The sequence below is a fragment of the Saimiri boliviensis genome, chromosome 4 (genome assembly GCF_048565385.1).
Source record: "Saimiri boliviensis isolate mSaiBol1 chromosome 4, mSaiBol1.pri, whole genome shotgun sequence".
Lineage (NCBI taxonomy): Eukaryota > Metazoa > Chordata > Mammalia > Primates > Cebidae > Saimiri > Saimiri boliviensis.
In genome coordinates, this window is record NC_133452.1 from 162,739,623 (window position 1) to 162,753,404 (window position 13,782).

Here is a 13,782-nt window from a genome sequence, read left to right on the forward strand (position 1 = left end):
GTGTTTTTAAAAAAGCATTATACGGAGAGATGAATAAATGTGTCAACAAGATGACAGTTGTTGAATCTAGGCAGAGAGTACACAGGCCTTCATAATAATATTCTTTCCATTTTCATATGTATTTGGAAATTTTCAAAACAACAGGATGTGACAAATCTGTGGACCAGCCATATAAGTTTGAAAATTTTCTTTAAAAATATTGAGAGATACCCAAATGTAATGTGAACATAAAATTACAACTGAAAAGTTATGATTAAGTGTTTACAGCCATACCTAACCTAATGGACTGCAGATAATATTATAGACATAAAAAATTGTTTCACTTGAATTTTTTATTGGAGTTTATTTAAACTAAGAAGAAAGGTCATGGCCAGGTGTGTGGCTCATGACTGTAATCCCAGCACCTTAGGAGGCCCAGGTGGGCAGATCACTTGAAGTCAGGGGTTTTAAACCAGCCTGGCCAACATGGTAAAACCCAATCTCTACTAAAAACACAAAAATTAGCTGGGGATGATGGTGCACGCCTGTAATCCCAGCTATTTGGAAGGCTGAGACAGGAGAATCGCTTGAACCCAGGAGGTGGAGGTTGCAGTGAACTGAGATCGCACATGGCACTCCAGTCTGGGTGACTGAGCGAGACTCTGTCTCAAAAAGGAAAAAGAACAAAGTCATAATATTTTCACACAATCTACACTCGGCTTTTTAAGTGATAAATAGCAGAAAGAATTAAGGAATGCCACACTTGTAATTCACACAAAATATCAGTGTTTTGGGTGATACATAAAGAAATATCATAAATACTTTTCAAAATGTTATAATAGCCAATATACAGGGAATGCCTTTGGTGGGCATAGAAAGCCAGTTTAGAAAAGAAAATCATACTGCAACAATTTGATTTATTTAAAAATCACTAAACAAGAAAAGGTGAATTGAACTTCACATATGTACTGATCTTAGGCAACTTCTGTACAATACCTTGACTTAAATCCAAGAGCAAAAGTTAAGATTCTCCTTTATTTTTGGTAAACAACTACAAGATGACCTTTTCTCCTTGATTTTACTGAAAATAGACTTTAAAATTTTTTATCTAGGCTGGGCGCGGTGGCTCATGCCTGTAATCCCAGCACTTTGGGAGGCCGAGGCAGGCGGATCATGAGGTCGGGAGTTCAAGACCAATCTGGCCAACATAGTGAAACCCCATCTCTACTAAAATACAAAAAATTAGCCAGGTGTGGTGGTATGTGCCTGTAATCCCAGCTACTCAGGAGGCTGAGGCAGGAGAATCGCAGGAGGTGGAGGTTGCAGTGAGCCAAGATCACACCATTGCACTCTAGCCCTGGCGACAGACTGAGACTCCACCTCAAAAAAAAAAAAAAAAAAAAAAGAAAAGAAAAGAAAAATTACCTAAAAGAAGGCAGGTTTGGCATTTTTATACCCATGTCATCAGTGTTAATGTTTCTTGGAATCTTGGGAAGATTAGTATTCTATATAGCTGATACAGCCTGGGTTGCTAGGCTCCTACAAAGCCAACCTCTGGTTTCTTCAGCTAATTTTTTGCATTAATTTGTATAACAATCTTATTCTTGTTGGTCTCTGATGTGACTTCGTTCCGTGTTCCCACCCAAATCTCATCACAAATTGTAATCCCCGCAGGTCAAGGCAGGGACCTGTAATCCCCACATGTCAAGGGAGGAAGGTGATTGGATAATGGCGGAGGTTTCCCCATGCTGTTTTTATGATAGTGAGTGAGTTCTCATGAGATCTGATGGTTTTACACAGGACTCTTCCCTCTTCCCTCTTCGCTCTCTCCTGCCACTATGTAAGACGTGGCTGTTTCCCCTTATATCGTGATAGTAAGTTTCCCAAGGCCTCCTCAGACATACAGAACTGTGAGTTAATTCAACCTCTTTCCTTTATGGATTACCCAGTCTTGGGTATATCTTCATTGCAATGTGAAAACAGACTAATACAGTCTCTAGTACCATTCCCCCAATACCATTTCTACAAGAATATTATGAGCCACATGGAAAATGAAATCCAGTTTACAGTTTACAGATGTTTTCAGAAACACTTGCCTAATGTTTCCACAAATACTCAAATTAGATCTAAAATACCAAGTTTATTTTCTGAAGAACCCACACAGAAGAAAAAATATGACATTTTGTGAGATCTAGAAATCAGTTTGTTGTCATATCCTCCAATTAATAATGCTCCTTCTAGAAACATACATTTTCATCTCTCTTAGATACCAAGTAAAAAGTCTCCCTGATGGTTTGCCATTCTGTGTCTTCACTGTAAAGCTGGTAGAACTTGGAGAGCTGTGGCTTCCTGTGGTTGTTGAAGGTGACAGTCACCTTGATTCTGGCTGGGCAGTGCTGCAGCAGCTGCCTTACCTGGGGATCTCAGTGGCTAGCCTTCTTCTCAACTTGGAATTTTAGTTGTTTTTATTTATTTGTTTATTGTTGCTATTGGTTTTTTTGTTGGTTTATTTCTTATTTTGGGACTTTTAGCGCATAGGGTGGAGCTAATGAATGGTTACAGAATAGGAAAGAGTGGGTATAATGACATGCTGCATACACATCACCTACTTTCAACAATTACCTCCATTTTCCCAGTCTTCTTCCATCTATTCCCCACTCTATTGTCTATTTTTCTGGAATATTTTGAAGTAAATCTAATATATCATACCATTTTGCTTGTAATTATTTTAGAGGATATCTCTAAAGATAAGGGATGTTCTTATTTAAAAAACACAGCCACAAGTTATCATCACACCTAAAAAATTTTATTGGGGTAAAGTTTTTAATATCTTCAGTAGTTTTTCCTATTATTTTGGTTGGATTTTCTGTTATTTTTAATTGAACGAATACAATATTGAAGAAATAAGTCTCTATACTGATGCAAAGGCCTTTAAGAAATGGAAATTTAGAAGGAAACACTACTTATGATAAAAAAAAATGGTGCTCATGCCAAGAAACAATAAAAAATTAAAGGAGTATTTTGTATAAAATCTTTAAAACATTTAACATGCCATTAACAGCAAGAGTATGGGAAAACAAATATTCCTATAGTGAATCAGTAGGAGTGTGAATTGGATAGTGTACCCGTCAGATGGCATCTTGAGAGGGTAACTGAAGGAAGTTTAACGAAAGGATTGTTTATAGAGATGTGCTCAGGGTTAGGGGAACCTGCAAGGGCTGGTGAAAGACCCAGGGACAAGCACCTGCAGGAAACAGTTCCTACCTGATCTGACTGACAGGGCAAGCGGAGAGAGCTTTTCTTGAAACACGGTGGGGACCAGGTTTGGTGGCTCATGCCTGTAATCCCAACACTTTGGCAGGCCAAGGAAGAGGATTGCTTGAGTCCAGGTGTTCGATACCAGCCTGGGAAACAGGGAGACTCTGTCTCTACAAATAATTTTTTTAACAATGGTTGCAGATGTCTGTGTGGTCCCAAATACTCTGGAGGCTGAGACAGGAGGATCACCTGAGCCCAGGTCAAGGATACAGTGAGCTGTGATCTCACCACTGCACTCTAGCCTGGGCAACTGAGAGAGACTCTGTCTTATTAAAAAATAAACATTTTTTAAAAAAAGAAACCTGGTGGACTTAGTAGCTACTGGGGAGGAGCTGCTTAATGGGAGCTGGCTTCTGGTAAGGGAACATAGCCAGTGCCAAACAGAGGCCTGGGGCTCCTTCCTTCTGCCTGCCCATCTCTCACAGAGGTCCTGAATAGACACTGGGTGCTGGAGATTTACAGCCTCCTGGGGTATAGAGCAGGATCAGGACAAGGTAGAGTTTGTATCTAGAGAGGCAACATGATCCAACACAGAGGACAATTTAATATTATCTGTGAGTTTCATTTATTTTTATTTTATTTTATTTTTTTGAGATGGAGTCTTGCTCTGTCACCAGACTGGAGTGCAGTGGTGCTATCTCAGCTCACTGCAACCACCACCTCCCAGGTTCATTCGATTCTCCTGCCTCATTCTCCCAAGTAGCTGGGACTGCCTGCATGCACCACCAAGCCCAGCTGATGATTATATTTTTAGTAGAGACAGGGTTTCACCATGTTGGCCAGGATGGTTTCAATCTCCTGACCTTGTGATCTGCCCACCTTGGCCTCCCAAAGTGTTGGGATTACAAGTGTGAGCCACCACACCTGGCCTATTTGCCATTTTTAAATGAACACCCTTGAATCTAGCAGTTCTACTTCTAAGAATTCACCTTACAAGCTGAAATGTATATAAAGTTGGAAAGTTAAAATGGGGAGTATTTTATATTTGTTAAGACCTTACTGTGTAGAAGCATCAAACAAGGCACTCTACATTTAATCCTCGCAAGAACCCTATGAGTTTGGCACGATCATCATCCCTATTTTACACTTAAGGAAGTCAAGGTTGGTAAAGCTCATTTACCCATGCTCACAGTTAATAAGTGACAGCACAGGTATTTCAATCCAGACAATCTGACTCCAGTATCTGAGCTACAAGGAAGTTCATAGCAGCATTGTGTGTGGAAAAAAAAAGACTGAATACAAACTTTAATAACTGTAGTTTGGGGACCTGGTAAATAAATTATGGCACTTCTACACTGGAATGCTATACAACTTAAAAAAGAATGGAATAGGCCAGGTGTAGTGGTGTACACCTGTAGTCCCAGCTACTTGTAAGGCTGAGGCAGGAGGATCACTTGTGCCCAGGAATTGGAGACCAGCCTGAGCAACATAGTGACATCCCTTGTCTCCAGAGGGAAAGAAAACAAAACCAAAGAATGCAATAGATCTACATATAATGATAGGGAGTTGTCTACAAGATACACAACAAGTAAGGAGGAAAAGGCGCAGACCATTGTGCATTCTGTGTACCCATTTGTACATAAAAATGAAAGGTGCATTTTAATTTAATCTCTTAGTAGAAGGACTGATAATTAAGGGAGAATATTTCAGTGTATACCTTTTAGTATTGTTTTCATATGTGTATTACTTTGCAACGAATACATGTAATTAAATAAAAAGCCACATACATACACATGCAAATGTGTGAAAAGTGTCTAGAACAATACAATAACAGCTAACATTTATTGAGCACTGTTCTAAATTTTTATATGTGTTATCTCATTGAGTTATTCAAAAGAATCCTGTTAAGTAAATATTGTTCTTACCCCCGTGTATTGATCTGTTTGACTAGGCAATTTATGAAAGAAAGAAGTTTATTGGACTTACAGTTCTACATGGCTGGGGAGGCCTCATATATCATGGCAGACGGTGAAAGGCACATCTTACATGGTGGCAGACAAGAGAAGAGGGCTTGTGCAGGGAAACTCCCCATTATAATACTGTCAGATCTCATGAGACCCACTCACTATCACAAGAACAGCACGGGAAAGACCTGCCACCATGATTCAATCACCTCCCACTGGGTACCTCCCATAAGATGTGGTAATTCAAGATGAGATTTGGGTGGGGACACAGCCAAACCATTATCACCCCCACTTTAAAAATGAAGGAATGTGGTCACAAAGAGTTGACAATATCACCCAACCGGTCTAGCTCCAGAGCCAGTGTTCATATCTCCCTCTCAATAAATGATTACCATTGTTTGTAACAATTTGTCCAAAGCAGTATTAACTTTTTCAATAGCTGCATCATAGAGCTTCTTCATTTTAATGCATAATCAATCAAAACTTAAATTTTGTTCCATCCTATACTTCATCTTCATTTGGAAAAGAAACTTTAAGGTTTTTGTTCTATGAGTTGCAACCAAGCCTGGTCACCACCTTTCTGGTTTTGTTAAAAAACAAAATTAAAGCAAAAACTTGTTTCAATGTAAAAATATCTATTACATTTATTCTAGTCAAAATGTCAACTTGTTGACATTTGAGATTGAGATTCCATCCTGTGGAGATAATTGTGAATCTGTGAAGCCATTATGTTAGCCATCCCTCCTAGTTTTGGGTGGTCTTTAAATCTGATAAGCATGCCTTGGTGCCGGTATATAAATTACTCATAATGTTGCCAAACAGGATAGTGATAAGGCAGAGCTTTGTGAGATGCCATAGAGACTCTTGGTCAAGTTGTCCCTGATGTATTAATTCATTAACCCTGTTTAGATTGTTGAAACTGCTAGGTCACCTATCACATTTCTTCATCTTGTCTCCAAGGACAACATGATAAGTTTTGCTCATATTTTGCTGAAATTATTTCTGTTGTAGTTCATTGATTTACCACCATAATTGTGCCTCTGCACCCTTTAAAAAAAGAGAGAGAGAGACTCAATTGAAAGGGTTTGCTCAGAGAACGTATAGGGTGGCTTCTATTATCATCTCATCTTACATGAGTCCTTGCAAAGTGCTTATACAATGGTGTTTGTTCACAGTTTACCAGTAGCCAATTCCAAGCTTACTAATTCCTATTTTGATTAAGCTTTTCTCCTCTTTTTAAAAATGTTTGAGTTTTTCCCCCTCAGTCTTTTGGTATGTGTCCTATAATTTCTCAGAGTAATTACAGTGACTCAGAGCACATACACCTATTTCTTTAGTATTCTAGGTGTTATCAGAAATGGGGTCCCTGATCCAGACCCCAAGAGAGGGTTCTTGGACCTCATGCAAGAAAGAATTTGGGATGAGTCAGTACAGTAAAGTGAAAGCAAGTTTGTTAAGTAAAGGAATAAAAGGATGGCTCCTCCACAGACAGAGCAATAGCATGAGCTGCTTGACTAATTACACTTTTAGGATTTCTTGATTATTTGCTAAACAAGGGGTAGATTATTTATGAATTTTCCAGGAAAGGGGCGGGCAGTTCCCCGAGCTGAGGGTTTCCCCCCTTTTTAGACCAAATGGGTAACTTCCTCATGTTGCCATGGCATTTGAAAACTGTTATGGTACTGGTGGGAGTGTCTTTTAGCATGCTAATGCATTATAATTAGCTTATGATGAGCAATGAGGATGACCAGAGGTCACTCTCATCACCATCTTGGTTTCAGGGGATTTTAGCCCACTTCTTAACCACATGCTGTTTTGTCACCAAGGTCTTTGTTACCTGTATCTTGTGCTGACCTCCTATCTCATCCTGAGACTTAGAATGCCTAACCTTCTGGAATGCATCCTGATAGTTCTCAGCCTTATTTTACCCAGCCCCTATTCAGGTTGGAGATGCTCTGGTTCAAACGCCTCTGACAAAGGGCTGCATTTTGTCTAGTTCTAGACACTTAAATTCATTTTTTAAATAGCCGGATTTTTTTTTTTTTTTGAGACAAGAGTTTCACTCTTGTTACCCAAGCTGGAGTGCAATGGCGCGATCTCGGCTCACCGCAACCTCCGCCTCCTGGATTCAGGCAATTCTCCTGCCTCAGCCTCCTGAGTAGCTTGGATTACAGGCATGTGCCACCATGCCCAGCTAATTTTTTGTATTTTTAGTAGAGACGGGGTTTCACCATGTTGACCAGGTTGGTCTCGATCTCTTGACCTCGTGATCCACCCGCCTCAGCCTCCCAAAGTACTGGGATTACAGGTGTGAGCCACCGCGCCCGGCTATATCTGCATTATTATTTGATACTCTTATGTATTCATTTATTGGGTTTCAATTTTTTTCTTTGCTAAAACTGCACATTACTAAGTATTGCTTTACAAAAAAGATGAAGAAAAATAAATGGTTATTTTCCTTGCTAATTGTTATCTCTTAGCGTTTATGCTAACTCCATCAAAACAACAGAGAATACTGCTCTTCCTGATTATTTTTTAAAAATTCAAATGTATTTAAAAGCCCTTTCCCTCACAGTAGGCTGAAGAAGGAACAGGAGAAAGTCTCTTTTCCAGTCGCCATCTTTGCTCCTGTCCTAGAAGAGGTGCTGTTAATCTGATTAGATTCTAAAATAGTGAATGGCACACTTCTGCTACAGGGAGAGGTCACTAAAATGCACTTTTCTCTTCTACTTCTCCTGGGACAGCAGGTGCCTTCTCTCTTCTATTTGTCTAAACTTTCAGGAATCCTCAGTTCTGCTCAGCAGAAAGACTCTACTTATGTCCTGAGCCTAAATGTTGTGCTGCAGCATAGCTTATCCAGGATCCCTAAAGAGGCAGTTACAGGAACCCACTTGAAAATAAAGGAGTACCTGCTACGATATCTTAAATGTGGTGTATCTTGCAAAGTTCCTTCTAGAACCTCAAAGGAAGTGGAGATGGCCACTTCCCGATTTAGAGAGCAGTAACAATTTGCCTTCCCTCCCCACTGAAGCCATAAGTAGAAAAAAATTAAGCTATAGTTAAAAGAACTTGTGGTTGTTAAATTAAATTTATAGGAGCCCATTGGTTTAGACTGAGCTCATTCACTAGGCCCCAGCAGATCAAACCAAAATGGAGTCACTTATGGTAAAATCCCAGGCCACGTTGGCCAGGTGCTGTGGCTCAGGCCTGTAATCCTAGCACTTTGGGAGGCAAAGGTGGCAGGATCGCTTAAGCCCAGGACTTTAAGATCAGAGGGGGCAACACAGAGAGAGTCTGTCTCTACAAGAAATTAAAAAATTATCCAGCCATAATGGTGCACTCTGCTGTCCCAGCTATGCAGGAGGCTGAAATGAGAGGATCCCTTGAGTTCTGGAAGCCGAGGCTGCAGCGAGTGGAGATCGCACCACTGCACTCCAGACTGAGTGACAGAGCGAAACTCTGTGTCAAAAATAAAATAATCCCACGCCACCAAGACAAGATCAAGTTGTTTGCTTGACCTTCCAAGAAATCAGGAGATACAAATCCCCAAACAGGCCAGTTTTAGCCGGCATGATAAGGAAGTCCCCTCTGCTCTAACCTTTACCAGGAAAGTAACTATGAAACAGCCAGTCTCTGTTCTTTGTTTCTGCTGTCTTTGGCTATTTATATGACAGTCTCACTGATGCCCAGGCTGAAGTGCAATGGCACAATCTCAGCTCACTGCAACCTCCACCTCCTGAGTTCAAGGATTCTGCCATCTCAGCCTGCTAAGTAGTAGCTGGGATTATAGGCATGAGTCACCATGCCTGGATAATTTTTGTATTTTTAGTAGAGACAGGTTTTCACTATGTTGGCCAGGCTGGTCTCCATCTCCTGGCCTGAAGTGGTCTGCCCGCCTTGGCCTCCCAAATTGCTGGGATTACAGGTGTGAACCATGGCTCCTGGCCTCTTCATCCTTTTTCTATAAATACTACCCAGGTTGTGGAACTGAATTCTCTGAACTTCTGGTTCTGCTGACAGATGTGCAGATTGTTCTTTGTTCAAGCAAACTGTTAAATTTGTTTTGTCTAAAGTGTTTCTTTTGTTGTGACCTTCAACACTCGCTGGGCCTTAATCCCATAGTTCCCGGTTCTTTCTCCCTCTCTCCACAGCAGCCATTTCAAGCCATTTCTCAAGTTTAAGAGCACTCCATTGAACTCTCTGTTCTTGGCAAGCCTATCGTCCTAACTACTAAGCTTTCTAGGTAAAATACTAGTTTGTGCTGCTTGCTATAAGCCAACCTCACTGCCCCAGTGAGGAGTCAAGGCAGCCCAGCTCAAAGGGATTTCCTCCCACTCAGAGAGGTCCACGGGGAACTGCACCCAATACGGATGCTTGTTGCAGTGAATATTGGTGGACCCCTTTCATCAGACTTTCTTTTAGTGAGTACAAATGCTTATGGGGCCTCCAAAAGGGAGCTTTCCAAAACTAGGGTCATTCAATTTTCTGAGGTCTCTTATTAACCTCAGTTTTAGAAGTACAAGCGCACACAGTGACTGGTCAGCTGCTGAGGGGGTCCATCCTATTTCTGAACCGTGTGCATGCTTGCAATATAATCCCACATGCATCCTTCTTGCAGTCTGTGGGGGCTCTAATAAATGCAGGCTCAGCTGTAGTCCTGACCTAGAACCAGTTTCCCCTCATTCTTGATGGTTGACCTTGCTCTTACCTCCAGGCCAAGTTTGCTTTTGCTAGCTTCCTTTAGGCTTTTTTTTTTTTTTTTTTCTGCCACAGGTGAAGCTTGAGTGGCCTACAGAGGGGAGGAAGGGTTGGAGCAGTCTGCTCCGGGTGCAGGCAATTAGATGTGTGATGTCCGTGGAGATTTTTAAACAAAACTGATTAATTTATCTGCTCTTAACCATTGCCATAATAAAACCATCATAAAAACCATTGCTTGCCATACTAAAGCATAGCAGATAAGTAAGATACTGTTACAGGATCTCCGGGGTGTTAATTTTTCTGGCCAGAACCATCTGTGGGTGTGGTGCATCCAGAATGAGGTACGCAGACAAACGAAAACTGAATAAGAGTTTTATTTAGTGTTAGAACAGCTCAGAGGAGTGGGAGTGGGTAGCTCTTCTCGGTAGGCAGGTCACCCCATAGAGTGTTCAGCTGTCTTAGAGAGAAGGCCCTGGAGAGAAGAGCTTTTCTCTGCAGACAGATGATTTGGACATTTGTGCAGGTCGCCAAAGCTCTCAGCAGAGAGGGTAGTCCTCTCCGCCGGCACTCTCTGCAGCTCTCAGAAAAGAGAGTCATCCTCTCTGGAGCTGGTTGCCCCATCGCCTCCAGCTACCAGCAGAGAGAGAGAGAGTACTCTTCTGTACAGTGGGCCGTCCCATCCTCTGTTTGCTCTCTTAGTTCTCTGACCGTCCTCTGCTTTGGTCCAGCTGAGCCCAGGGCTTCTATGGACTTCAGAGGGGAGGAGGTTCATGCCAGTTGGTCCACAGGCAGCCGTGGACAGCCCCAGAAAAGGCACCACAAGTCCCCATTCTGGTCCAAGGGACTGGCAGCCAGACTTCAGCCTTCAGGCCCTCCCTGTACTGAAGGTGGAGCCTTACTGGGAACCCACCCCCTTTGGCTCAGGAACTAATCTTCCTGCTGCTGCCACGGATGGCCCCAGAGCTGGGCCCCAACCCTGCTAGGAGATCAGAGCTGGCACCAAGAGTAGAGAGAGGCCAGGCAGGGAGAGCAGAAATCCCTGAGCCTGCAGGGATGGGACAGGGCCAAGGGGAGCATCCATGCCCCCAAGGGGAGCAGGGTGGGAGGAGAGGACATCCCAGGCCCCTAAGGGTACAGGCTGCAGAGATGCCTAGGTCCTGAGCCCGGGAGGGCAGCCACAGCTGCACCAGCAAAGCTCCTACCTGCCAGCTTGGCAGGGTCAGGATTCCTGCTTTTCCTTGCCTCCTGCTTGCTCTGTGAAGTGGGAGGCCCAGTTCTGCAGCCACAGGTTGGGCGGTTGCAGCTGCACCCAAGAGGGCAGATGCTGCGTGCTCCTGGCCCCCTCCAAAAGTACAGGGAGACTCCCACCCACAGCCACAGTTTGGGCGGTTGTAGCCCCACCCAGGAGGTTGTAGCTCCCACCAGTTGCATGATGGAGTATGCAACCCCTGAGGTGCCTCCCTGCTGCAGCCGGAATGATGACAGCAGCCACTGCCATCACTGCTGCCTGAAAACAGTCTTCTGCTGCTCAGTTCTGCACAATGGCAGTTGTTACTGTCTTCATACATGTGTGCTTTGCTTTGGATGTTTGACCTCTTCAAATCTCATGCTGAAATTTGGTCCCCAGTGTTCAAGGTGGGGCCTACTGGGAAATGCTCGGATCATTAGAACAGGTCTCTCATGAATAGATTAATTGGCTGGGGTTGGGGGTGAGTGAGTTCTCTATAGCTCCATCAAGAGCTGTCTATTAAAAAGAGCCCAGTAGCCGGGTGCGGTGGCTCAAGCCTGTAATCCCAGCACTTTGGGAGGCTGAGGCGGGTGGATCACGAGGTCGAGAGATCGAGACCATCCTGGTCAACATGGTGAAACCCCGTCTCTACTAAAGATACAAAAAATTAGCTGGGCATGGTGGCACATGCCTGTAATCCCAGCTACTCAGGAGGCTGAGGCAGGAGAATTGCCTGAGCCCAGGAGGCGGAGGTTGCGGTGAGCCGAGATCGTGCCATTGCACTCCAGCCTGGGTAACAAGAGCGAAACTCCGTCTCAAAAAAAAAAAAAAAAAAAAAAAGAGCCCAGTACCTTCTCCCCTCCCCCACCTTTGCTTTCTCACTTCCTCTCTCACCATGTGATCACTACACAGCAGATCTCAGCTTCACCTCCACCTTCCCCATGAATGGAAGCAGCCTGATGCCCTCACCAGAAGCAGATACTGACACCATGCTTCCTGTGCAGCCTGAGAACTGTTAGCCAAATAAACCTCTTTTCTTTGTAAATTACCCAGCCTCAGGTATTCTATTGTAGCTACATAAATGGATTAAATCAATGTGTTAGCTTGAAATTGGCACTTTTTTATTATTTCACCTTTAATAAACATTGCATTCTACGTGGAAGGTAATTCAGAGAACTCTGTTATGTAGTTGGCTCCAATAAACCGAGCCTCAGCCTAAGTTTCTAATGGAATTGTTTAGTTCGCTCTGGGTGAAGTTCCTGTATCTGCTTCCTGTGTTACTGTACTTCTGCCTTTCTTTTCTTCTTCTTCTTTTTTTTTTTTTAGACGGAGTTTTATTCTGTTGCCAGGCTGGAATGCAGTGGCATGATCCCAGCTCACTGCAACCTCCACCTTCCAGGTTCAAGTGATTCTTCTGCCTCAGCCTCCCAAATAGCTGGGAGTAAAGGTGCCCGCCACCATGCCTAGCTAATTTATGTATTTTTAGTAGAGATGGGGTTTCACCATGTTGGCCAGGCTGGTGTCGAACTCCTGACATCAGGTGATCCACCTACCCCAGCCTCCCAAATTGCTGAGATTACAGTCATGAGCCACCATGCCCAACCTATTTCTGCTTTTGTGCACTAGATACAAAGTAAACAATGAAAGCGCAGAGACTATAAAAATGGAGAAAGAGAACTTATTTCAATTCTGTCGTTGTGTAAGTGACCACCTGGAATATATATTATGCTTAAGATTTAAAACAAAGAATGTGAACTGAGAGTTGTAATATTTTGTTTGGAAAGAAACAATTTTAGTTCATACTTGAAATATTTTACTGAGTTTGAATAAAGTTGTTTTATAGTAACATTTATTATTGTTATTTAAAATTAATGACTCAGTTGGGCACGGTGGCTTACACCTGTAACCCCAGCAGTTTGGGAGGCTGACGCTGGCAGATTTGAGGCCGGGAGTTCAAGACTAGCCTGACCAACATGCAGAAACCCCGTCTCTACTAAAAATACAAAAAATTAGCTGGGCATGATGGTGCATGCCTGTAATCCCAGCTACCCTGGAGGCTGAGGCATTGCTTGAATCCAGGAGGCAGAGGTTGCGGTGAGCCAAGATCACGCCATTGCACTCCAGCCTGGGCAACAAGAGTGAAACTCCGTCTCAAAAAAAAAAAAAACAAAACAAAAAAACTAATGACTCAAAAACATGTCCATATCAGTGGCATGATTTCGTATTATTCCCTACGTTTTATCTCTTTCCTGTAACACAAAAGTATTAATGCATTATTATTTTCTTTTTTGTATTGTATTTTTAATTTTTTTATTATTTATTTATTTATTTATTTATTTTTGAGACGGAGTTTCGCTCTTGTTACCCAGGCTGGAGTGCAATGGCACGATCTAGGCTCACCGTCACCTCCGCCTCCTGGGCTCAGGCAATTCTCCTGCCTCAGCCTCCTGAGTAGCTGGGATTACAGGCATGTGCCACCATGCCCAGCTAATTTTTTGTATTTTTAGTAGAGACGGAGTTTCACCATATTGACGAGGATGGTCTCGATCTCTTGACCTCGTGATCCACCCGCCTCGGCCTCCCAAAGTGCTGGGATTCAGGCTTGAGCCACCGTGCCCGGCTATTTTTTTATTTTTTAAAAGATACAGTCTTTCT

The 13,782-nt window shown here is 42.9% G+C and overlaps 1 protein-coding gene across 3 annotated transcripts in view; it reads left to right on the forward strand.

Annotated features, from left to right (window-relative positions):
- Nucleotides 1-13,782, forward strand: part of GMNN (geminin DNA replication inhibitor) — a 76,250-nt gene that overhangs the window by 27,735 nt on the left and 34,733 nt on the right. The gene's annotated exons all lie outside the window — the stretch shown is intronic.